Here is a 27,848-nt window from a genome sequence, read left to right as displayed (position 1 = left end):
TGCGTGTTTGGCTTCTTTAGCACTTGCTGTTTGAAATACATTGCTTGCAACAGATTGAGCGACTGTCATTCTACATTTCTGTTTGCATTGCTTTGCTTGCATTTTGAATCCTTCGCAATAATAACTATGCAAAAAGTTTTACATTTGAACTGTAGTTGTAGATTTAAATTTGTTTTTCCTTGATATAATGTATTTATATAGATTTTTACAATTATTTATCATGCAGTGCTTCATATATGAGAAAGACAACGCTTGAAGAACCACACAACACTCATATTAATGTATGTGTCATATTAATAAAAATAAGCAAGTCTTTGCACTTCATTTATATTTAATTGAGTGATATGTAACTTCACAATGGTGGATTCTTTAACTATTACATGAATATGTGCATTGTGATTTCGATTTATTGACCATAGTTATGTGTTAGGAATAGTGGAGAAAATCATTTACTAAAAAAGACAAAGGTGCCAGATCTTTCATTTACTTTAAATGCAATAAAATTATAGAACAATTGTAAGCAGCTTTAATGGAATCTATGTAATATAGTCAGTAAAGCATACTAAGTAGTTTATAAATTAAGAAATTCTTAATATTAGATACTATAAATTACGATTTTCATTAGTAAAGCCATAGCAAAAACAGCATTTTTACTTTGATGTTGCATAAAAGGGTAACTCTTATGGTTAAATGTGTATGGGTTTATATTAAAGCTTCGAGTGGTTTCACATCCCCGGAAGGTCCGCCAGCGAACGTTGTCTAGCGGACCATATGCGGACGTCACCAGAAGGTCCGCCAGAAAACGGTTTTTAGCGGACTTTGTGCGGACGTCCCCGGAATGTCCGCCAGCGAAAGTTATTTAGCGGACCATATGCGGACGTTCCCGGAAGGTCCGCCAGCGAACGTTATTTAGCGGACCTTATGCGGACGTCCCCGGAAGGTCCGCCAGCGAACGTTATTTAGCGGACCACATGCGGATGTCCCCGGAAGGTCCGCCAGCGAACGTTACAATGCGGACCAATTGAGGACCTTATGCGGACCTAAGAGGACGTTCGCGACGTCCGGGGGACGTCCCCTGTTTGCTGGGAAGATCCCAAGCGTGCATGTAGAATTATTCATCCGATGGGACACACTTAGCATGTGTAAAAATTTCAATCCAGGTAGTGCCGGCAATTTGCACCAAAAAGTATTTGTGTTTTATTTACTACTTTTAATTTATATTTAACATTTTTAAGTTTTTCTGTAAATAAAATGAACACTCTGAAATGAACATTTGCTTAAATCAAACTTTTAGATGCAGAATTATTTGCTCCTGTAAAAAAGCTCTTTGTTTTGAGTATGTAGCTTTATTAAAGTATTTATTCAGTAGTCCCTAAATAAACGACACAATGTTGCAGATGTTTCACAAAATGCATAACAATAATGCAGTGAACACCATAGAAATGTTAACATACAATTAAAAGTCTCATGCTTTACATCCAGAACATGATGCACGATAGGATGCACAAAGTGATATTTGGACGCAGCCTCAGTCTGTCAGATCAAAAAGACATACAGAATGCACAGAGCAGTGGGACTCCATGAACAGAGTTGAGAACCCTTGCTGTAACTCATTATGCTAAACTCACTCATGCAGAATCTGGCCTGGTGTTTGGTCCCCACTTTCTCTGGCTTGTGTCTCCATCATCATTACACTCTTGTCAGTGTAATAGTATCATCGTCTGCGTACCAGGACTTTGTTACTCAGCTGTCCCTTCTCCTTCAAGCTACATTTTTGTCAAGCTGCAACAAGTTAGATAATTACATAATTATAATTAATAATTAGTTACATAATTATTAACGTTTAATGATTTTGATGTATGAAATATGTAACAAAAGCAAAAAATGTATAGACATTCTATTAAGAAATTACCTTTTTGTTGTTTGTTTACTGACCTTTCAACCATATTGCATTTATAATTGATCATCATACCTTTGGTCTACTGTTAACAGGCTACTGTAGAAAACAAAGTCAAACAAAAAAGAGAGAAAAAATTATAAATGCTGAATGTGTCTCATCTTAAATACATTGTTGTTGTTTTTGTTTCATTGAATTTGGATGTTTTGATGATTTAAGGAAAATTTACGTAGCATATTGATGTTTTAAATCAGAGTTTGTTAATGACACTTAATCATTAACAAACATTTAAAAAGCTTTATTACAATACTAATTGATAATATTAATGTAATAATCTTGTTTTGTAACACCCTAAATCACTGAGCGCACAAACGCTACCCCTGTTACAAGCATGAGTGGTTGACTTCATGCAGACATGCGCAGACATTGAAGTACCGCGAGAGTGATTCAAAAGCCCACGAAACAGTGTAATCACGCGGTACTGTGACGTCATACTGGTTAACGCTAAGCCACGTGAAGCCGGACACAAGGGCTACACTAATCTTTGGGCTGGAGTAGCCTGTGGTTTTTAAGGCTTCGTGTCTCTTCGCGTTAAACGATCGCAGAACGATTTATTTCTCTTTTTCACCTCGATCTTTGGCCTTGTGTGATTTACCAAAACCAACATGTGAAGTTACAACGCTGACGAAGGAGTTTCATCAGTAGAGGTAAGTAACCAACATTATGTTATGCATGTAGTGGATCTAAAGATTGATTGTCGTGTATGATCATTCTTTTTTTGGTTTGTTTGTTTGTAACGTTTAAGCCAAATGCAAGCCAAAATCGAGCTGCAAATCCTGAAGGCAAGGCACGTTGAACATGTAACCGTTTTCTCAGCGGTGGTGGGGTAAACATTTGCTAAGTTAGCCTAGACCAGCCCCTGTTTAACTTAAAGTTACTTGAGTTATAAAATGTATCAATCTTCCCGCCCGACTTGCTTGGAGTAAGTTAACGTTATGTAAACGACCGGTATTCACAAGAAGCCTTAAAGTTTTATAGCGAAGTGGTTTGATAATTAAGTTAATATATTTTATCAGTTGTATTAGCTATAAAGTTATTTATATCTGTGAATTAATTCGTATTTTTATCAGTTTCTAACAACACATACATGACAAAAGGCTAGCGTAACGTTAATAACGTACGTTAAGTTACTTACCAACACGAACAAACTGAGTCTGACAGACAAATTAACTTAAAGCCAACAATAAAAAAAAACATATTATAAATTAACATAAATGTTATGTTTACGAATTATATTATTTACATGTTAATAATGATGTTAAATGCGAAGAAAATGTTGAAGTGTGCCTGAGGAAAAACGGTCATATGATGAAAATGGCGCTCACGTGACGTACGAATGGCCTCGCGACCACTGTCTATGCTCGCGCTTGAGCGACAGAAGGGTTTAACTTCCTGCTCCAACCTGCAACCATTTGAATGCAGGGATAATAACAAATAACCAAAGTTTAATAATATTGCTGGATTTTTTATAATGCTTAATAAATGATGCGTGTAAATTTACACATATTTATTACGTCACTGACATTGTTTTTTATTGCGTTTATTTCTTTTACATTGATTGAAAATGAAAACCTTATTTAATTTACCTAAAATTTGTTTGTGTTTAACACTGATTTATGTTGTTTTTCTGTTTAATATTAGTGTGTCCTGGTAAATGTGTGCTCGGAAACATGCAGATTACAGTATTTACAGAGCCGACCTTGAGGCACCCACTGATGGATAATCTGTTTACCTAAAAACAGGTAATGTATAAACATTGCAAATATAATGAATTCACAAGTATATAATTTCACAAATATTAAATATTATTAACAATTATTATTAATAATGTACATATTAAATCATATTATACATGTTCAGTTGTTCTGTTAAGTTATTTGAAGGATATGCATGGTAGATCAATTAGATTATCTTTCTCACTAGCTATAAGCAGCATGCTATATAAATGTTCCACTTAAAGGTGTAGCGGAGGATTTTCTCTAATTTTAGAAAAGAAACGCCGTCTCCGCTTTTTTTTTAAAAAATGCAATTGCGCAACACTCCAGATTGACAACTAGGAGGACCAATAGTCTTGATGATCCACCCGGAAAATCTAAATTCTCCGCAATACCTTTAATGTTTAATGCTCTTTTACCTTGATTGTTAGGGTGGTGTTCATACAAAGCAACTTATTGCTCATCTGCTTGAGAGAAAGTTACTGCTGGGGCTCTCCTGCTAAGGTTGTCTTAATTCTAAAAAGAAATTAAGTCATTTAGGCTTAGGTCATAGCAAGTTTTGAATGAATGACTTCACAATCTGTTTTAATAATGTTTATTTACAATGTATTTTATTCCACTTACCTGAATCGTGCAGAGGCTTGATGTTTAGTCCACCGGTTGTCTTCTCCAACCTCTGAGTGAAGCCACCACGAGTGGTCGTGTTAACCAATTTTTTTTTAATTTTAGTGCACAGTGAGTGTGTCTACATAGTCTAAACGCTTAATAAACTGATAACGTGTAAGGTCATTTAAATGCATAAAATGGTTTTCTTTTATAGGGTAAAGCCCATAAATGGCAAAAACTGATTGGCACAGGTAGTTTTTTTGCTCTTAAACCAGATTTTAACGTCTTTTTTGCCGTTTCGTATGTGCGTATGTCTCCACCTGTGATAGATAAACTTCACAAATAAAAGTAAATTAAAACGCTTGAAACATGTTAATGTAATAAGCTGATTTTTATAATATCATAATAAGATAATTGTCCTCTTATTATGTGCATGTAAACATACTCAATGTCTTTGTTTATCCTTTGTCTCAAGTCACACTGAGTGTCCAGTGCTGTCGGGAAATCTAATGATAACTGCAATTCCTTCAGTCTAACATGATGGTTGAATTACACACAGATAAACTCCCACTTTATAGACCACAAGATTGGAGTTCAGGCAGATTAAGATAGTTGATTGAGTTTAGTTGTTATTGTTTGGCTGTTGGCTCATATTATTATTGATTTTGACAATTTTCTTACAGCCCTTGTCTGTCAAAATAATGCAACCTCTGGTTGTAAAGCACATTTTAAACTGATCTTCTTCATTCTGTCACTAGCCCACCACAATCCATGTTTACCAGCTGTGAAAGTGCAGGCCAAAAATCTTCCTTCACCTGTGGGCCTCTACCCACATGTAGATAAGGTAATGAATTATTTGATTACTGTCGCTGTTTCTGTCACTGGGGCAAAATAACTGCCCTAGAGAACATGAAGAATAGACAAAACTGTGGTATTGCCCTAGCCCTAAAAATGTGAGAATCTTGATGTTTCTAACACATGGTACAACCGCTTAGTAGACATGGGCCAGTATAAGATTCTGGCGGTATGATTACCTTTAGCAAAAATACCACGGTTTCACAGTGTTGCGGTATTCCCATTGCTACACTAATTTTTATTTTATTTTTAAATGGCAGGTAAAAATAAAGCCTTTAAATTATATTATAGACCCCTTAATCACCCACGTCACTGTGACGTCACCGCTCTAGCTGGAGGCAAAAAATAAGTAGGAACTCATAGCCGGCGCGCTAAAAGTTTGAGTTTTTGACTTTAAAATGTCATCTTGTTGTGTTTTTGGCTGCCAGATTAGAAGGAACCGCACTTTTGGTTTAAAAAATAAATTTTTACCGGATCCCGGCAGACATTTCTTCACAGAAATCAAGAAGACAATTGTGGTTGAATGCAATACGGCGTACAGACTAGACGGAGACGATCATAAATAATACTCGTGTTTGCAGTGCACACTTCATATCAGGTAAAATAATCTATGCATATGTACTGTTGTGTTGGTTTTATCTAGTACAAATCAGCAAGTTTCTGTTTTATAGGTGAAAAGTCGCCAACCGCGCTATTGTTTAGCTTTAATGTTAAACAAACATACAACGATAGATGTGTATGCCATCGTTTGAATAGTCTCTTAAAATAATCCACAATGCTAATCATAGTTAGCCCAGTGATAGGTTACATAAAACAGTAAGCCTAGACAAAATTACGCAAATCCACCTGAAAGTAATTCATATGTTGTCTAGGAAATATCTAAAACCTGGTTAAAATCGCAAGAGTTAATTTACAAAAATACCTGTCACGGTCCCGCAGAATCAGTGACTGTACATATTCGGACTGATCCGAAACTAATTCTGCATAAATGTTTAATAAATCCTTCCTAAAACATGCTAGTTTAAGCTTGTCAACATAGCCTCGGCGGCTCTTTCTGCCTCCAGCTAAGCCCCGCCCACACAAATACGTCACAATGTTTACCAACTGTAAAAGGGTCTATATATAATATTTTCGAAATGTATATTACATGTAAACATCAAATCAATCACATGACTTAATGAATTTTGTATAAATACAGTTCATACCTTGGAGACGGTTTCACAGACCATTTTAGTGGTTTTGTAACCTTGACTGTTTAAAACCACGGTTTACCTTAAAACTGGTAACCAGCCCATGCCTACCGCGTAGTATCTATTATTAAGGTGGTTGACAGGTCTGTTTGCATGTTATTGCATTGGTAATAATTTATTGTTTATAGTCCAATATTGATTGTGAGAATTATTTAAATTTCCTTAAAAATGTTCTAACATCTTTTCCTTTCTTTTCTTAATGCAGCACTTCAGGAGAAACCTGCCTGTGATCTGCTAAGATGCAAAGATTCAACTCTGGCCCATTGTCATCCCAACACCTCATCTGCCATCAGTTTCGTTTAGTGTCGGTCTATTGCAAAAGTTCTTATAAACTTTAAATGAGAGTTTGTGTTAAGCAGGGGTTTCCAAACTTTTCATTCCACAACATATTAAGCCCAGGATACACTGCAGGATTTTTGCAATCCAATAAGACCTTATCACACTGTGTGACAAGGATTGTTTAAACTTCAGCAGTAGACTGTCGATGAAGACACCTATTGCATCTGAAGCTGCGACATCTGTCATCAGCATGCGCTAGTGGTAAACAAATACAGGTTTGCAGATCGTAGAAGCAAACACATTGTTGATGTGCGATGATCATGCTGAACTTCTTACACTGTCATAAAACTATCGTAGGTGTCTTTGGTCCAAGGACTGGGAAAACAGAAATCTTTAAACCTCTCACACTGTATGAGATAGGACCACCAATTAAGAGCCATGGTCACAGAAATCTCCACGATTGTTTCACGATTGGTAATCTTTCATCTGGGACAGCCAAAAATCGTGCCGTGTATTATGGGCTTTAGACAGGTGTAATCTTATAGTATATCAAAACCATTGCTAATAATTAATTGGACAAACCATCACTACAATGCAACACTCACTATCTTACGGTGCGACCCACAAGTGGGTCTTCACCCACAGTTTAAAAACCCTGAGTATGAGAAAGAGTATGTTGTATTGTAATTAAAGTCACATCTAAGCGTTATGGAACAGTTTGTCATTATATTCACAGTATTACATGGTTCTTTCAGCAGTTACTACGTTACAGTGCTCTTAAAGTGTCCTGATCAGCTTTGGGTCTTGTGAAGTAATGTAATGAGAACTTGATCAATAGCTTTGCAGTATTTTGTTACACTGTGGCTGTAATCATATTAACACATAGGTTAAACATTTTATTCAAATTTGGTAAACAAACTAGTCAATATAATTCATGCTGTGATGCTGGATTAAACCTGGTCAAATGATTGTGTATTGTGTTTTCAATTTTTTATGAGGTTTCTTCATCTATATAAACATTCTCAATATCACCTTTGGTTTGCTCAGAGTTTGTTCAGATGATTTTTAAAACTAAATGTTGTGAAAATGCAAGGTGTGTTACACAATTTCAATGGATGGCGTGGGGTCAAAAACTATCAAAAGTTTCAACCTTAGATATATAACTGTTGACAAACACACTTAATGTGAGTCACACCCAGTAATTATAATTGCAGTAAGCAGGGTCACCTTAAGATAATCAGCTTGTTGGCAATTGTTTTATTTAATTAAATGTATAACTTTTGTATTTGTTAATATTTTGTAGTCAGAAAGAGTATGAGATCACCTTTTCTTGTGCATGGTGCTTTATCTACGGTAAGTGCCTTTTTAACGTTTTGGATTAAATGCAAAATGTCTATATTGCCTTTTTATTATACGTGATATGGGCTTTTATTAATTATATTTAATTATATTTTTTGCTTCAAAATTAATGCCAACCCTTAAAAACATGTTGACTATATTTTTAAAACAATTAAACAAGACATTTATTTAAAAAATGAAATGAGTTGGAGGTCTTTGCTGATTCGTCTGCGTTTGATCGGATTCAAGACCAAACGGAGATGCATTGCAGGCAGGTAGGATTTAGAATTTTTTAAGATCTTAAATACGTCTTGTAGAGATATGGAAGACGTATTATTCAAAAACGATCGTCAGCAGATGTAAAGATCTTTACAAGACGTATCTGAGACGTACGTGTGCTATCTGGGTATGTACTATGGGATATTACAATAACGCGCTAACGTGCTAATTTATTAGCATAATTGGTGCTCTTTAAGAATGTTTTTGTGCATTTATTTGAGATACATTATGGTTTTTATTAATCAAGCAACAGAAACTAATCATTAGATTAATCGTACAATTAGTCGTTAGATTAGTCGACTAATCGGAAAAATAGTCGACAGATTAATCGTTTAATAAATAGTCGTTTACCCCAGCTTTACTGCAAGGATTTTTCTAGCATTCTGCTTCCAATAGATAGAGCCTATAGAGAGAAAACAATAGTATTTCAGATAAATAGATCTATGGATGCATAGGCAGCCAGGCAAGAAAAACATCCAAAATACTACAGAGATAAAATATAGATGTTGTATATCTATGATTGAAATGACCCAGTATTTTTTGGAGGGACTAATGTAAGAAACACAATATTTAAACCTTTGAAAGGGACGCCCAGCTTGCAAAGGTTTAAGAACCCCTGATTTAGACTACAAAGAGAAAGATTTTTTTTATCTCTTGTTCCCTCCGAATCAAGTATCTCATTCCCCTTTCCGTCTCTCAGGAACAAGGGGTCATAGGCTCCCAAGGCATCTTGGACTTTTGTCAGAACGCCCTGTACAGTGGCATCACCCTCCATTAACCTGATGACGATCATTCTGCTGGGTTGAAGTTTTCCATGTACACATTCGGCCATGAACACAGATCTAGAATATATTCAATGAGGTGATGTATTAGTAGACACCCATTTACTTCAAGGCTGTAAGGCTGTACTAATGCTAAAGACAACATATGGAGAACAATTTCACAACCAATTAGGTTAACTGGCAACATGATTTTGTACATGAAAGAGCATAATCTTATAATCGGGGCTGTGTTCTCCGAAACTACCTTAACGCTACGTCATTCTTAAGTTGTACCTTAAGCTGTACCTTATCGCTAATACATGTTTCCCGAAACGTTCTTAGTTACGTATAATTTCTGTAAGTCATTCGTTCGGAAGGTTGGTCTGGAGCACTCTTAGCTATACCTTATCCCACATGACTCCACTAGGGGCCATCAATTTCATAAAAGCTTACATTGCAGTCTATACAACTAAATATTTGTAAAAAAAAAAGTTGCAATACACTCTGTGTTTAATTAGGCAAATATTTTTCTATTTAAAAATAAAACATTCACATAATTAGACATCATTACATTGATGGTTGTTAGATTTTTAATTATGTTTTCCAAAGAGACATCAGCTGCGAACTTAAATGCTACAGGCTTAAGTTAAGAAACTATTTAAAAAATATATTTTGGGTGGAAAAGTTGGTGAAATTATGGCAGCTATACAGCGAATCCTACTATTTCATTTGTGCATTTCATATCGGTTAAATCTTAGTCTACAGGATAGTATTTTAGCTGCATAAATAAATCGGGTAAAAAAAAAACTGATTATAATTATTAATGTTAATTCGACTTTGCATCGAAGTTTTTTAATGTTTTCTAACTTTGAGGCAACTGCATGCCATATTCTTTATAAACATTCAAAATAAACTGCGCACTTGATTACTGCTTGTATAGTCTCCTAAGGTCAACAAAATTTCCACATTAAAACTAATCAAAGCTAAAATCAAAGCAATCATATAATATATTTATATAGGCTATTATATATTATATATATTTTATATGTTATATTTGAAGTAGACAGACAGGCTCCAGAAATGCGTCCATTAAGCTATATCTGCATTGTAACCACGCTGCTTGCGCATCCAGTGTCCAAACACAATAAACGCGTGAACTAATGAACAACAACAGTTTGTTTTTATATATTTTAAGTGTAATGCACAGCCAAGTACTTGCACACCCACTTTATTCCCCTTTGCAACACACTTATTGGGAACCCCTATTATAAATTATCCTTTCCAGTGAAGGCATAGCGGATGCATTGGAGCAGTTTATACATGATACATTTGGAAATAAAATTGCGGGTTTTCCACGGGTTTGATATAAAATATAGGCTGAATTTAGTTGTTTGCAATTTGAAATATTTTTACCAGATATTCCTAATAAATTTAACTTGAACTATTTAACTTGAGTCGGCTTCACCTGTTTTAACTTAACCGAGTGCTGTGAATTACTCTAGTTCTGAGGATCTAGATGTAATTAATGTTTATACAAAAAACACAAATGAGCTTACTGATAATACCTTTTCTCCATGTTACGAAGAACTATTATGTTGTGACCCGATCGGCTGTAACAATTTAATATTGACTGGCCAGCACTTGAACAAAATATGAAGGCTGCCAGTGAACTTGACGAAAGAGGTTTCACTTTCTTCTCTGATTTACACTGAGAAGTTATTAAACGAAGACCATGCAGATTCCTCTCATTTATTGTTAAACACATCAGCGAGTTTCTCAACCATTTTGGGTTTTTAAATAATCCAGATACGGTAAATGCCCTGTATTGAAAGTTTCTCGTGGTTTATTTGTTGCGAGAGACAGCAACAATATAAATAGATAAACAATTTGGAGCTTGCCTTCGCAATATTGGCATTCTTCACGTATATCTAGGGGTGTGCCGGTTTCAGAATTGGTGATGACGGTTGTGACGTGAGTCAAATGTGACGGTTCATAACATAACCGTCTGTGGGGGGCGTTTTGCTCGTTTAAATGCTTGTGGATTGACGCGAAAGTGTAATTTTACCATAAAATCATGAATGTTATGCCAGGTGTTTTAAACAGTAATGACTTTAAGCAATTTAACAGAAAGCAATGAAATATTTAAAAAAACACACTGTTGACAGAAGACTGCGCTGTCACTCTCTGCTCAGCATAAATGAATCCTCTCTCATCTATTTTGATAATCTTCAGAGAAACAGATTTAATTGTGTCTATATCTGTCATTACATGGACCAGAATGTGGATTAAAAAGCGTCTTGAAGAGGTTTTGCTCATAAATGCATTTAAAGTAAAGTAATATGAACTTGAGATTTTTATACTGTTATTAAACTGCACAGTATGCGCTGCAAACGCAGCCGACAATGGCCTCGCGCGACAAACGCTCTCCAGTACGCAGTGTTCAGGGCTCACGCTTGCGAAGTAAACGCCGTTTGAATAAACAAGACACTGATTAGCTACTTGCTCTACGTTTATTTAAAATTAACAGCAAGACAAGCAGTGAATGTGCTTTCAGGAGAGTTAGTAGATTAGCATGGGAGGATTTGTACTTGAAAAGCGGAGTGTACTGACGCCTTTCCGCGGTTAAAACAACATTCCTTCTTATGGTCATTCATGTTTATTTGATGCTAAAAATTAACTAGAAGGAAGAGATGATTTGAAAGGTGAGACTTTGTTTAATATGTTTAATCTCAAGAGTAACCGAAAAGTAACCTGGTCTGTCCTGTATGTCAGCGCGTTGTCAGTGTCTGCTCCGCTCTGTATTTTTCACTGCGTGAGAACACGGTGGGGCGTATAACACAGACTGTTAACAATTGTTTTTAATTAGTATTTAAACATTCTTTATGATAAATTTTTTAAAAATATTTTAATAACACGGTTTTGCCGGTTATACAGTTCTAATGACGGTGTTCAACTATAACCGTCGGTCTCACGGTTATATAATGACCGTCACAGCCCTACGTATATCAAGCAGATTTATTGGATGAAATTAAGGGTAAACCTAAAGACTTTTCTCAGAAAGTGCTACTAAAGAAAGGGTTTTTCCGTAGTTTCCCCCCAGAATCTGTAGTTTTACACAACATACAGATAATAAAAAACAGAGTGTTATCTCTCGTGCCCCCCTCTCCCTCAGAGAGCCTGGGGGACGAAACAACAACTAGCAACCACAGAGGCATATAAAGGCTGATCTGAGAGCAGTCATTGTCTCAAATCATAAGGCTGCGTTAAAGGGGACCTGTCGTTCACACGTGGCCTTTTGGGGTACCCCTCATGAGAGCGCAGATAAAACCTGCGCTCGATGTGCCCTCACATACAACATAGTTTGTTAACCCCTTATGTTCCGTCTTCATTAAAGAAGACCTTTTTTTGTCTCCATTAAAAAAGACATATAAAACAGAACAATAGGGCATTTTAGTAGCTCAGCTGTGCCCTGCCGGTCCTCCGCTTCAGGGCAGTGAGCATTCGATTTCCGGAATTAATCTCCTTTTTAGTGTATTTTTCCACCAGTGGAGTAAATTATAAACTGTCACAAAATGGCTGCTAGAGGTATTGTACCAAAGAAGGATGGAGGGCTGAGGCCTATTTAGATCAGTCTCTAAGGAGATACAATTCTAAAAATGACAATTCCTTCTATTGTGGTGTCAATCAGGTCTGATTTAAAGGAACCCTATGCATATATCTATCCTCCTGCAGCATCTGGAATTTCCCAGGTTTGCTTTCGGGGGCAAAGCATACCAATATCGGGTTCTGCCGTTCAGCGTAGTTCTTCCACAGAGCATAATGCATGGATTTAACCCTTGCTCCTCTGAGATTTCAAGGGATCCAAATACTTAATTACATAGATTACTGGCTAGTGTAAGTCCAGTCTCGAGAGATGGCAGTTCGGCATCGAGATGTCGTCCTTGCCCATATGAAGCGCCTAGGGCTACGGAACAACGCCAAAAAGGGCATTTTAACACCCTAGCAGAAAATATAATCTCTTTGGGTAACTTGGGACTCAGTGAAGATGTAGACACAAATGTCTCCTGCACACACAGAGTCGATCCTGGCATTAGTGTCTAGGATCAGATAAGGCCAACTTTACACTGTAAAGCACTTTCTAGAGTGTTAGGTCGGTTGGCAGCAGCATCCAGTATTAGGGAGACCTGAGGTCGCGCCCTCTATACAGACTGGCGCATCAGGTTCTCCTTTGGTCTCACAGGAAATTTTTTGTCATTCAGACATCCCCGGAGTCCAAAATGTGAGAGCAGACACCCTGTCGAGGCAGGAGCTGATGCCGGGGGAATAAAGACTTCACCCAGATGTGGTGATGGAGATCTGAAATTGGTTTGGTCTAGCCAAAGTCGACTTATCTGTTTCTCGAGGGATGACTCATTGCCCATTGTGGTTTTTCCCTTTCACATCCAGCCCTGTTGGGTCTGGACGCTATGGTACAGACGTGGCTGAGGCGACGTCTGTAAAGTTTTTTCCCCCAACCGCTCTGCTCCCGGGAGATTCAGAGCGAGTTTGTCAAGAACAAACCAATCTGGTGTTACCGGTAACCCGGTAATAGTCAGCCCGAACATGGTTCTTAGACCAATTTGTAAATCAGGGTCTCTCAACCGAGGTTGTAGAGCCCATACTATTCGAGAGCCTTCTCTACCAGAAAACAATTATGGTTTAAAATGGAGATTACTCCAGATTTAAGATCCGAATTGCCCAGTGGCTTCAGTTCTGGAATTTTTTACAAAATCGGTTTTCATCCGGTTTATATCCATTTACTACATTTACATTTACATTTAGTCATTTAGCAGACGCTTTTGTCCAAAGCGACTTACAAGTGAGGTAAACAATAGAAGCAATTATGGCAACATAAGACAGCAATACATAAGTGCACTGGAAATAGTCTCATCAAGTCCAACACAATATACATAGCCAAGGGTATGTTAGTATTTTTTTTTTTTTTATTTTTTTTTTTTATTTTTTTTTTTTTAGATAAAGAGGAAGGTAGATAGAGAAAGAGATAAAGAGAAGGGTAACTAAATAAAGATAGTAAATCTGTAATTAGGAAGTTAGGTAATGGTGGAAGAGATGGGTTTTTAGCCGAGTCTTAAAGACAGCTACAGTGTCAGCTGATCGTGTCACGACCGGCAGATCATTCCACAGTTGTGGGACAGTTCCTGAGAAGGTACGCGTTAGTGTTTTCTTCCCTTTTTGAGATGGTACCACAAGTCGTCGCTCGGTGGCAGAGCGCAGTGATCGAGAGGGTACATAAGGCTCTATAAGCAAGCGAAGGTAAGGGGGTGCTGACCCAGTGGTGGTTTTAAAGGCCAGGAGCAGAGCCTTAAATTTGATGCGGGCTGCTATAGGAAGCCAGTGTAACTTGACAAAGAGAGGAGTGACGTGCGCCCTCTTTGGCTCATTGAAGACCACTCTTGCCGCTGCGTTCTGAATCATCTGTAAGGGTTTGGTCGTGCAGGCTGGAAGTCCTGCCAGTAGCGCATTGCAGTAGTCCAGCCTGGACAGGACAAGAGCTTGGACCAGGACCTGCGTAGCATGCTCATCTAGGAAAGGTCTAATTTTCCTAATATTGTAGAGGATGAATCTACAAGAGCGAGCGGTGCTGGCAACATGCTCCGTGAAGCTAAGCCGATCATCAATGACCACTCCCAGGTTTTTGGCCGTCTTGGAAGGCGTGATGGTCGAGGAACCTAGCTGAATGGAAAAGTTGTGCTGAATCTTTGGTTCGGATGATATGACAAGCAGTTCTGTCTTCGCAAGGTTAAGCTGGAGATGGTGATCCTTCATCCAGAGTGAGATGTCCCTCAGGCATGCCGAGATGCGGGCAGAAACCGTAGGATCATCAGGGTGGAACGACAAGTGGAGTTGAGTGTCGTCTGCATAGCAGTGGTAGGAAAAGCCATGTTTCCGAATGACAGAGCCCAGGGATGTCATGTATATCGAAAAGAGCAGCGGTCCAAGCACAGAGCCTTGAGGGACCCCGGTATCTAGACGTTGGGGTTCGGAGACGTCACCTCTCCAGGATACCCGAAATGACCTATCTGAGAGGTACGACTTGAACCATAAAAGCGCTGTGTCAGTGACACCCATAGACATGAGAGTCGACAGGAGGATGCGGTGATTGACGGTGTCAAAAGCTGCAGATAGATCCAGTAAGATCAGCACAGATGATTTGGAGGCTGCCCTTGCCTGCCTTAGGGCCTCAATGACTGATAGCAGCGCAGTCTCAGTGGAGTGACCACTTTTGAATCCAGACTGATTGCTATCCAGGAGGTTATTTTGTGTGAAGAAAGTGGAGAGCTGGTTGAACACAATGCGTTCAAGAGTCTTGGAAATGAAGGGAAGAAGAGAAACGGGTCTGTAGTTCTCTAGCATAGCAGGATTGAGAGTGGGTTTCTTCAGCAACGGGGTTATCCGGGCCTCTTTAAATGCTACAGGGAAGGTGCCAGTGGAAAGGGATGAATTGATAATGTGAGTGAGAGCAGGGATAACAGACGGAGAGATGGCCTGGAGGAGATGGGTGGGTATGGGATCTAGCGGGCAGGTAGTCGGATGATTAGAAGCCAAGACCTTGGAAACATCTGCTTCGGATAGGAGAGAGAAGGAGGGAAGGGAGCATGTCTCAGGGATTTGAGAATGCGCAAGAAGCGGCGGCTCGGAGAACTGACTGCTAATAGTTTTCGTTTTCTTCACAAAGAAGGAAGCAAAATCATCAGCCGTTAGGTCGGATGAAGGTGGAGGGGCAGGGGGACAAAGAAGGGTAGAGAAGGTCTTGAAGAGAGTGTGAGAGTCAGGTGAATTGTTAATCTTTGAATGGTAGTATAGGGTCTTTGCAGAGGAGACATCCTTGGAGAAGGAGGCAAGAAGAGACTGATAGAGGCAGAGATCAGAAGGATCATTCGATCTGCGCCACTTCCTCTCTGTAGCCCTGAGTGTGGAGCGATGCTCACGGAGAACCTCAGTTAGCCAAGGAGCAGAAGGTGTGACCCGGGCCGGTCCAGATGTCAGAGGGCATAATGTGTCTAAGCAGGATGTAAGAGTGGAACAAAGTGTGTCAGTGGCATTGTCAGTATCTAACAGAGAGAGTTGGCTGGGAGCGGGCAGCGTGGAAACAATCGCAGAGGATAAGCGGGAGGGAGAGAGCGTGCGCAGGTTGCGCCTGAACGTGACCAATGGGGGATCGTATGTAGCGACAGGGGGAGTCAGGTCGAGGTCGAGAGTAATTAGGAAGTGATCAGATGTGTGAAGTGGGGTGACCTGGGTGTGGTAGGTGGAACAACAGCATGTGTAGATAAGATCTAAAAGATTACCAGACCTGTGTGTTGGTGAAGTAGGGACTCGCTTGAGGTCAAACGACGCAGTCAGGGTGTTGAAGTCAGCTGCCTGTGGTTTCTTCAGGTGGATATTGAAGTCACCAAGTACTACTAAAGGAGTACCATCCTCAGGGAATGAAGACAGAAGTACGTCTAACTCCTCCAAGAAGTGTCCAAGTTGACCTGGGGGGCGATAGATAACTAAAAAATGCATTTTAGTAGGGTGAATGATAGTAACAATATGCGATTCGAAAGAGTTGCTGTCACATGAGGGGGTTTGCTGTTGGAATTTCCAGTCCTTTGGGATGAGCAGACCAGTTCCTCCACCCCTTCCTGTTGTGCGAGGACTGTGTGAGAAAGTGTAGTTGTTGGAGAGGGCAGCCGGAGTGGCCGTGTCCTCTGGTTTAATCCATGTCTCAGTAAGTGCTAAAACAGAAAGGCCAGAATGTGAGGCAATGGCAGTAATGAAATCTGCTTTGTTGACAGCAGATTGGCAGTTCCATAAGCCAATGGGAAGAGAGAGTGAGGCAATAGTGGAAGGTGGGAGAGTGCAGAGGTTATTAATATTTCTCCCACGGCGACGTGATACAACAGATTTACGAGTTGTAATGACAGTAGAGATTTGAAAGCACATAGTAAAATTATAAGAATAGGAAATGTACAAGAGAGGAAAAAGAGTGCTATATAGATAAATAGAAAAAGTTAGTACAAAAAGTGCAATACTTAAGTGCCCAGTCGGTGTCCCTGCTCGGTGGAGTCGCGCAGGTAGAGTCGATGGTCTTTACACTCTTCGGTCTTCACACGACGAGGGCAGCACGCGACCGCTGCCGCGGTGGACTGACTGTTTTTATAAGTGCTTCAAATGTGGGCTGAAACTCAGCAGGCCACGCCCGAAAACAATCAACAACACGTTAATGGCCGAAACTACTACTGTATTTACTGTAATACACTAAAGCACGCGAGGACACGCGAGAACAAACGCGGATTGCAGCACGTGAGACAAAGGTAAACAAGAGAGCGTTTCTTAGCAACGACACTGCGCTAAAACTTCACAAGTCTCAAATCAAATACACTTACACGTTTCTGTGGACTCCTGTTGATAACTGCTTCACCTGAAGACTGAACTGTTTACTGCTGTTTAAATACTCTCCTGGCGTTGGCCACGCCCGAAAACAATCAACAACACGTTAATGGCCGAAACTACTACTGTATTTACTGTAATACACTAAAGCACGCGAGGACACGCGAGAACAAACGCGGATTGCAGCACGTGAGACAAAGGTAAACAAGAGAGCGTTTCTTAGCAACGACACTGCGCTAAAACTTCACAAGTCTCAAATCAAATACACTTACACGTTTCTGTGGACTCCTGTTGATAACTGCTTCACCTGAAGACTGAACTGTTTACTGCTGTTTAAATACTCTCCTGGCGTTGGCCACGCCCGAAAACAATCAACAACACGTTAATGGCCGAAACTACTACTGTATTTACTGTAATACACTAAAGCACGCGAGGACACGCGAGAACAAACGCGGATTGCAGCACGTGAGACAAAGGTAAACAAGAGAGCGTTTCTTAGCAACGACACTGCGCTAAAACTTCACAAGTCTCAAATCAAATACACTTACACGTTTCTGTGGACTCCTGTTGATAACTGCTTCACCTGAAGACTGAACTGTTTACTGCTGTTTAAATACTCTCCTGGCGTTGGCCACGCCCGAAAACAATCAACAACACGTTAATGGCCGAAACTACTACTGTATTTACTGTAATACACTAAAGCACGCGAGGACACGCGAGAACAAACGCGGATTGCAGCACGTGAGACAAAGGTAAACAAGAGAGCGTTTCTTAGCAACGACACTGCGCTAAAACTTCACAAGTCTCAAATCAAATACACTTACACGTTTCTGTGGACTCCTGTTGATAACTGCTTCACCTTTTACTACCACATTTTATGCTGCAGTTATCTCTGTTTTTATGCTCCTATTAATAAGGACTATATCTGTAGTTGTTTCGAAAGCCCTTCTCATGGCCTCTTTTGAACACATTTGACTCATGTACAGATACATTTCTGTCACTGAAGTTAGCCTTTTTATTAGCCATCAGTTCTCTGAGGAAAGTGGGTGACTTACAAGCTTATCGCTTCTTGTTCATGCCTGGAGTTCGCTCCAGACGAAAGTAAGGATATTTTAAATCTAGACTATTCACTACTCGGTTTAGTGACAAACATTTATTTCCAAACTGCCCAGTGGCTTCAGTTCTGGAATTTTTACAAAATCGGTTTTCATCCGGTTTATATCCATTTACTACCAGATTATAGGCTGCGGCTATCTCTGTTTTTTATACTCCTATTACTAAGGGGTCTATCTGAAGTTGTTTCGAAAGCCCTTCTCATGGCCTCTTTCGAACACATTGACTCATGTACAGATACATTTCTGTCACTCGCCTTAGGGAACCCGTGACACGGAGCTGTTAGCCGATTGGAAATGTACCCGGGTTTGTGTCGCTTGCGCGCCGGCCCGCCGAAATTTTCCGCGGCCGATCGGGCGCCGCGGATCAAAGGCTCGGGTCGGGCGGTGAGGCCGACGGGCGTTTCCGCGACCCTGTCCCCCCCCCCGAGCCGAGCCAAGGGCCCTTTCGGGAGGCCCGTTTTCGGTGCAATATGCGCTCTGCCCGCAGGGGGCGCGTATCCACGGGGCCCTGGACCCTCTATGGTGACACTTGCCCATTGGCCTCCCAGACACGCCCCCAAATGACACGAAGCCGCTATTCGTCCGTTTGCCCATTATTCTCGCGGATTGACCCCCTGACCCTCCTGACCACTCCCCCGACCCCCCCCCCATGACACAAACCCACTATTTGTACATGTGCCCATTATTTGTGCGGGATGACACGAACCCACTATTCGTCCATTTGCCCATTATTTGTGCGGGATGACCCCCTGACCCCACCTGACCACACCCCCGACCCCCCCCATGACACGAACCCACTATTCGTCCATTTGCCCATTATTCGCCCGATCTTCACCAAATTCGCACCACGCGTAGAGCGTGCCGAGACTGAGACGTTAAGGCGTACCCCGGTCGTATATTCCTGACCGATCATTTTGACCTCCTCCGATCTTCACCAAACTCGCACCACGCGTCAAGCTTGCCGAGACTAAGACGATGGCGCAGGTCCCACCCTCCTAGCTCGTTCCTGTGCCGAGATAGAGGCCTGACACGTACCTGCAAATAGTCTGGCAATGGACGGATAATGGGTTCGTGTAATTTTTTTCCTTTAGAGCCTCAGCGATTTCGACCGCGTGGATTCGACGCGGACGACGCCCGGATCGCGTCAAGGTAACTTTCGCGCAATTTTGACGTGTACACGAACACACTATTTTTTTTTTGAATGGAATCGCTGAAACGTGTCAGTGCCGTAGCTCCGCCCCACAACGAGTCACCGCCCCGAGACGCGCGTTCATCTGCACAGCGCGACTCCCTCATCACGCGTGAGCGGTTTGAGCTTAATCCGCGAACTTTTAAAATTTGGTCCAAAAAAACGACGTAAGGGGTACCCCGTCGTCTTTTTTTGACCAAAATTTCAACCTCCTCCGATCTTCACCAAACTCGCACCACGCGTCGAGCGTGCCGAGACTAAGACGGGTACGCAGGTCCCACCCTCCTAGCTCGTTCCTGTGCCGAGATAGAGGCCTGACACGTACGTGCAACTAGTCTGCCAATGGACGAATAATGGGTTTGTGTCATTGATTTCCTTTAGAGCCTCAGCGATTTCGACCGCGTGGATTCTACGCGGACGACGCCCGGATCGCGTCAAGGTAACTTTCGCGCAATTTTGACGTGTACACGAACACACTATTTTTTTTTTGAATGGAATCGCTGAAACGCGTCGAGGTCACTCGACGCACGAACGACAAACTTGCGGTCAAGTACGTGTCGTACGTGCGCGCAAGTGACCTTAACGCTATCCGCGCTTCGTCCGTGTCGCGGCAGTGCGGTCGAAATCGCTGAGGCTCTAAAGGAAAAAAATGACACAAACCCATTATTCGTCCATTGGCAGACTATTTACATGCAAGTGTCAGGCCTCTATCTCGGCACAGGAATGAGGAAATTGGGTTCTTCGGAAAGGCCTAGTCCGGGGCTTTCCAACGAACCCACTTGCAAGACTCTGTGACCCTCCTAGGCTGAGATACAGAGCCCTAAGGTTTTGCATTTGTTCACTCCAAAATCTTTCTCACCTGTGTTGCTAAACAGTGATATTGCATGTTATTTACCATGCAATTGAAAATGTACCAGTTGTCAGTGACACACTTAGATAAGAAATGCATCCGTTTATGTTGTCAAACAGTGTTATTGCATGTTATTTACCATGCAATTGAAAATGTACCAGTTGTCAGTGACACACTTAGATAAGAAATGCATCCGTTTATGTTGTTAAACAGTGTTATTGCATGTTATTTACCATGCAATTGAAAATATAAAGAAACAACCAAACGCGTGATTAAAAACTTATTATTAAAACTTTATTGATAAAACACATTATGAACCATAGAAAAACATTTAAAATTGCAACACTATATCCTCTCCAGCGTAGGGGAACGTGGCCCTGAAACAAAAGAAGGATTCAAACGGTTAGGATCTGAAATGATATGCTTAAACAGTAACACAGTTAAAGGAGCAGCGTGATTGAAACATACCTTGGTCCATCTCGCCCCACTGGAGAGGATCCATTGAGTTGTCTTCTGTAAAACAAAGCGTTCAATTAATCATTGTGGCACGAGCGAGACAATGCAGAATCGCTGAGAGATTTAAGACCTACCTAGCATCAAAAGGAATGCCGGCATGATGGGTGCCTGGGCGGCCCGCTCTTCGTCTGAATTATGAAACAGGTGAAGCAAAATGTTAGCTTTTATTTTAGTCTCTGGAAAGATGACAGTAGTGAAGCGGTGATTCAGAATGGAAAACCTACCAAAACCCTGCACGACCCCCGCCCCGGCGTAGCTGGCGTCGAGCCGGTCTAGGCTCACTGTAATGAAATAAAAACAACAAACATTTGATTTCTGCATCAGAGGAAATGGCAAAGACAAATGGGCAAATGACTCGAGACCTACGTAGAAAATCGTCTACGCTGAACTCCGCCGGCGGCGGGGAAGGATGGCTGGCCGGACCACCGAAGAGCGGGCCGCCCTCTGACTGCTCGACAGGACTGCCTGAAATGAAACAAGGAAAAACAAACATGTACGTTTCCGTTTTAAGAACAATGACGTAAACGGGCCGAGAGCAAAGCCGGTGACGTCAGACTCACCCATGCACTGGACAAATTCCTTCAGCCCCTCTGCGATCTCCTCCACGGCTGCACGTGCGCCTGGGCTCAAAGGCGGGGTGGTGATGGGATGTGAAGGGGTGACGGGGTGTGAAGGGGTGATGGGGGGTGCAGGCGTGAAGGAGCACGCAGACGTGATGGAGGACGAAGGGGCTGAAGGAATTTGTTCCTCGTCAGAGTCTTCTGAAACATCACCAAAAAACATACATAAACAATTAGCATAACTTGCTGTGTCTGGTAAAACAAAGGAGTAAAGTTCAGACAGGAGTCTGTGATTGACACCTACCATAGGGTTCCATTAAGGTCACCATGGGGACCACCGGGTGGCTGGCCTCAAGGTCACGCAGCCTTTCCAGTGTTATATCCCACTGGAACCGCCGGACAGTTCGCCTGAGCTTCCTGGCCTAGGAGACGAAACCTGTTTAAAAACCGGGCACGTAGACATTAACCGGCCATCGACATTTCAATGAGAAAAGTTTAACGGCATACTTACCAACAGATCCCGGTGGGAATTGGCGAAGTGTGGTCGTATGTGCTTAAGGGCACGACCACACAACGGGCACGGGCGTAAAGGCTGCGTGACCTTTCTCCGGGAAAAGCGAACCCACAGCTGCCTTTCCCGGAGATTGGCAACCCCATGGCTTACGCGCAGCTGCTGCCTCATGTTCGACAGGTCCTTAGGGCAAAAGGGGCAGAGTACCATTTTCTGAAACGACACAAAAGAGGCAGTAAACCGTAATGTTACGTGACATGAGTAAAGCTAAACATGTGCATAATGCAACAAGCACCGAGATATTACAGTATCTGAATGACAAAAGCATAGGTCAGAGGTGAAAGTCAAATTGCAAGGCCTACCTGTTGCATTAAAACAATACAAACACGAGTCACGGGCTGTAAACTTTAATGTTACGTTACATTAGTAAAGCTAAACATGTGTATAATGCAACAAGCACCGAAATATTACAGTATATGAACGAAAATAGCAAAGGTCAGAGGCTAAAGTCACATTGCAAGGCCTACCTGTTGCATTAAAACAATACAGACACGAGTCACGGGCTGTAAACTTTAATGTTACGTTACATTAGTAAAGCTAAACATGCGTATAATGCAACAAGCACCGAGATATTACAGTATATGAACGAAAATAGCAAAGGTCAGAGGTTAATTAACACCATTTTAATGGTAAACACCTGGTATTTAAACATGCGTCACAGACACTTAACTGTGATTTCACGTGACATCGATACAGATAATTATTTAAAAAATCACGACCTCTACGTTAATGAGACGTTTAGCGATCATATTTACAACTTTGTACACATCCAATTAACAAACTAATTGACACATTCACTTTTTAAAAAGTTTCAAATCAACAAAGCAAATCACAATTAAACTTAACTTACCTCGTTTGGTTAATCATCTGTTGAAATATGACGCTTTAATCAGCTGTTGTATACATATATAGGGGTTTCCAAAATTCCCGTACCAACATACATAAACAGTACAGTAGCCAATGGGATTCGTTGACGTTTAAAAAGCATTGTTTTATTTTCACGTGGTTTTATTCAACTAATGAAGTTAATTAACATCGTTCGAGGTCAATGTTACGTTTCATTAAGCTGTCTTTACGTTGAAATTAATTATTTTTCGGGCGCCGTTTACTTCCGGGTTTGTGTTTACGTTTTTTTCAAAGTTACGATGGATTTTTTATTTAGTTTTAATTAATTTTATCTAACTGCTTTTAACGTTAGGGTGCTAATTCTCTTTCGACGGTGTTCAACGTTACGTTTATCATTTATTAATTTTTAGCACCGGTCACTTCCGGTTTTCAGTTGCGCTCTATCTCAACGTTATTCTATCAAATTTTTTGACGTTATTAATTTTCTTTTGGCCAAAGGCTTATTACCTTTCACTCAAGATTAGTCTTTAAGTGTTATTTGTTGGTTTTCAAGTGTTTTTAATTCGTTAACTGTTTAATTATTGTTTTAGATTAGTTTTTCTTATGTGTTTTCATTTGGATTCGTTTCTAATGAATCATGTATTTATTAATAATAAATGTGAGTGTTTAATTAAATCTCTCTTGGTTTGATTTTTTGATGTACCTGTAATTTATTCAAAACCAGAAATGAGGACAAGTCAGACAATTGAACATTTGAACGTTTATTAATCACACACAAAAAAACACATATAGAACTGATTGGAACTGATTGAAAACACATTATTAGAACTGATTAAAAACACATTATTAGAACTGATTAAAAACACATTATTAGAACTGATTAAAAACACATTATTAGAACTGATTAAAAACACATTATTAGAACTGATTAAAAACACATTATTAGAACTGATTAAATAGGAACTGATCAAAACACAAAATACAACAAATAAACACAGAAAAAGTCAATTGTTCACTTTTTCATGTCCCTTAGTGCCCGCTGCACCTTTGCCCGCGCACGGCTTGCTTTGGCCAAGCCGGTCGGTTGATAAGCTTGGCTTGGCCTCCTCACCGGCGACCCCTTTGCCGGCGACACCTTCAGAGGTGACAGGACCACCACGGGTTTCCTCCTGGTGGCCCTGACAGGTCTCTTAGGCCGTGCTGCCGGCTCGGGGGCTGTCGGCTCGGAGACTGCCGGCTCGGACGTGGCGGGCTCTGAGGTGGCGGGCTCTGAGGCGGCGGGCTATGAGGCGGCAGTCTCTGAGGCGGCGGGCTCTGAGGCGGCTGGCTCGGAGGAGTCTGGCTCGGAGGTGGCCGGTTCCTGGGCTGCGTGTTCCGGAGTCTCGGCCGGCCGAGGGGACGACGGCGGCTCGGAGGAGGAGGCTGCCACCGGGCTCGAGGTGGGTGGGGTATTCTTCCAAGCTCTAAAATGCAAGACAGAGAAAGAAGTTAGCATCAACACAAACACACCGTGGACACGAATGAGACACACGAAAGACAACTAACCGAGGGAGACTCGAGCGAGGACACCCCCGACTCCTGGTACCGGGCAGCCTCCTCCTCAGAGTCGCTCGTCGACGGCGGGGAGTCTGGCGGAGAGGCGGACGGAGAGGCGGCCCTCTTGGCACGCTTCGCCTTCCCGCCGTGTTTGGACTTGGCCCGCCTCTTCTTTTTTTTTTTTTTTTTAAAGTTATGTTTTTTGGACCGTGTTTTGTGGCTTTATTAGATAGACAGTGTGATAGGAGAGGACAGGAAAGTATAGGGTGGAGAGAGGGGAACGGGTTCGGCAAAGGACCTCGAGCCGGGATTCGAACTCGGGTCGCCGAGAGTGCGTCTGCACCATATGTCGGAGCACTGCCCACTACACCATAGGCTCCGACTTGGCCCGCCTCTTCAACGACTGCTGCCCCTCGGCCGGCTTAGACGGCGACACCTCCACCCCCACCAACGCCTCCTCAAACAACCGGCGGTGCTCCACCGTGGAGGTGTCGTGGCACATGAATTTTGCCACTTTCTGCCGGTCGTCCGAGTTGTGGGTGTTCCTAGCCTGCGAAAAGAGAGAAGAACAAGGCGGGTAAGTCAAGAGAGGTGCGTACGATCGAAATCACGGCAAACGGGGTTCTGCACTTACGTGGGTGGCGATGGAGGTGCGGATGTCTGTGAAGGTGGGCTTGCCGGGGAGTCCCATCGACACCCAAGCTCCCTGGAAGTAATTATTCAAATTCTTGCAGGGGTTGGGTGTCGACGTGTAGAAAAAATACACCACCTCCAGCCCGCCCACCAGGTGTTCCCGCAGCGCCAGGAACCTCCGGAACCAGTGGTACTCCTCCTTGGTCAAGCTCAGCTGAGCCGGGCCAAAGGCCTGGTTCGTCTTGTGGAGCGAGATCTGCGAAAACACGGAGAAGAGAGTTTGTGAGCGAGACGTTCGAAAGGCGTGAGCATTTCAGATCTGCGCCAAGTAAAACACTCACGTTGATGAGATAGGCGCCCGTGCTGTCGGACTTGATGGCCTTCTCCACCTCTTTGATCGTCATGTTTTGGAATACGCCCAGTCTGTGGCCGCAGATACAGGCGAAGTAGGCCGTCAGGTGTCCGTACAGCACGAACTGTGTCTTCTGACTGCAGTCCTCCTCCAGTTGATCTGTGGACACAAAAGCACACGTCAGTAAAACCGAGCGGTCGAAAAGGACGAAACGCAAAGGGGCCAGCGACTTGGACCTACCCAGGATCCCCGGGATCAATCTCTGGCACTCGGCGCAGCACTTTCGAAGCACCTTCTTGGGGATCAGCTGCCCCTCCTTGGCCTGCTTCACCCCAATCTGGTGCATCCTCACACCGCGCCTCATGCCCCGGAGCAGACCCCTGACGGTGGGGTCTCGGACACGTAGTCCAAGAACTGAGCCACATTCTTCAGGTAGTGACCCACGGTGGTCTCCGCCGCCTTGGTGGCCCTGAGGCTGCCCACCCACCTGCGGACACACACAAAGAAAGAGAGCCGGGTTAATGGCGACCCGCCGACGTCAAAACGACAGGGGGAAAAAGGGAGCGAAACTCACTTCCGGATCCTCTCCGTGTCCGTCAAGAACTCGAGGGACGAGAGCCGGCTCTTCCCTGCCGCCATGAAGGCCCGGATTCTATATATCTTGCCCCCCACATTCTCCTTCAATTTCCTGGAGGGATCGGGGCCCTCCTGGTGTTTCCTGTACTCCTCCAGGAAATCGTCTGGAGAGGGAGAGAGAAAGAGACAAACGTTAGCATTACAGACAATCGACGGGTGGATGATTCTGCCGGAAAGAAGGACCGATACTCACTCAGAGCGGACACGTGGTCGGGGAAGTGGGGCATCTCGCTCTCCTCCTCTTCCGGGACTTCAGGCTCACGGGGCGCGGCGGAGGACGGACCGGGCGTGCCCTCTGCAAAGGCTGAGGGCGGCGACAAGGGTGCCTGCTCCTCGTCGGGCTCCCAGAGGGCTTCCAGGAGCTTCTTCGTCACCCCCCTCAGCCTCTGCGAAGGCTTCTGGCCCCGCTGGCGCAAGAGCTTCTTGCACCGGCGGGTCACCTCTTGCAGGGTGGAAGAGAGGGTGTCTATTTGTGCATTGAGGTCCGCCACTTGCCTCTTGTGGTGAAGGCGGCGCCTCCTGCACGCCTCAGAGCCGCAGTCCTGCGGTTCCTCCTCCTCCTCTTCCTCGCCGGGGGGCCTCGGTGCCTCGCCCTCGGCCTGCTCTCCTTCCGCCTGCAGGTCGAGGGTGGAGACCATGGCCACCGGCGGGTTGGTCGCTCTGAGGGCGGCGAGCTGGGCGACGATCCTCTCCCTCTTACACCTCGCAAAGGCCAGCCGGCGAGCCTTGGCCGTTAACTCCGAGTGCCCGTGGAGGTACCGGTCCATCCGCATGACCTCCTTCTCGCACCCAGGGACAGGGCAACGTCCTTTACGGACGTTGACCCTGCCGGACTCGAGCGCGAGAAGGAGGAGCGCAAATTCGGGGCCCTGGCTCACCGAGTGCCCCCCTACGACATATCCAAAGACAGGCGTCGTGGCGCGAAAGATAAAATTTGGCCGCCGTCCGAAAACATCAAATTCCCCCATTATATTTCGCATAGGCCTCAGGCCTCAAGTTTTCATTGCTTTTTTTTTATCTATTCTTTCAGGAACGCCGCAGCGGCCCGCGCTTCGGGGGTCCGTCTCGGGAGAACTCCGACATAGAGCGTGCCGATTTTTGACCCGATCGGACTCCGGAACGAACCGACGGCTAATAGCGTGAAACTGTCAGGTCTCCCACGAGGCTTGGAAATGTCGTAAGGTCGCAGAAATCGGCGCCACGCCCCGGCGAAAACCTTAAAACTAGGGCAGGCAAGTCGAGTCGCGAAGGGGTCTTGGCCGCAACGCTCGGCGTTCCGCGGAGAGGACGTCCGGACTAACAGACCCGCGCGCGTCCCGGTCGAATCGGAGTCTTCGCGACAGCGTAAACCCACCGCAAAGTGCGACCGCCGCGCGAGATACGGCCCTACAGCTCTTCTTCCAAACGTCGCTTGAGTCTGCGCTTCCGGGTTCCGTCGTTGGGGACCCCGGAGTGCGCGCGTGCCGAGTTTCGGCCCGATCGGAAGCCGACACGAACCCGCGTGCCGAAACGCGGGAAACTGTCGGGTCTCCCGCGTGGACGGGAAAAGTCGTAGGCTCGCCAAATTCGGC

At 43.2% G+C, this 27,848-nt stretch overlaps 3 long non-coding RNA genes across 3 annotated transcripts in view; 1 reads left to right on the top strand and 2 right to left on the bottom strand.

The window, feature by feature from the left end:
- Window positions 1-27,848, bottom strand: part of LOC135718241 (uncharacterized) — a 389,691-nt gene that overhangs the window by 27,682 nt on the left and 334,161 nt on the right. The window lies entirely within an intron of this gene.
- Window positions 1,672-4,816, bottom strand: LOC135718485 (uncharacterized). Its single transcript, XR_010520847.2, has 3 exons — window positions 4,092-4,816; window positions 1,936-1,996; window positions 1,672-1,782 (listed from the first exon to the last, which is right to left on the bottom strand). It is a non-coding gene; the product is annotated as an uncharacterized lncRNA (long non-coding RNA).
- Window positions 2,154-7,042, top strand: LOC135718484 (uncharacterized). The gene is made up of 4 exons (XR_010520846.2): window positions 2,154-2,604; window positions 3,599-3,699; window positions 5,037-5,122; window positions 6,589-7,042. It is a non-coding gene; the product is annotated as an uncharacterized lncRNA (long non-coding RNA).

Source organism: Paramisgurnus dabryanus, chromosome 10 (assembly GCF_030506205.2).
Source record: "Paramisgurnus dabryanus chromosome 10, PD_genome_1.1, whole genome shotgun sequence".
In the NCBI taxonomy this organism is placed as follows: domain Eukaryota; kingdom Metazoa; phylum Chordata; class Actinopteri; order Cypriniformes; family Cobitidae; genus Paramisgurnus; species Paramisgurnus dabryanus.
This window is presented reverse-complemented; position numbering and strand designations above follow the sequence as displayed.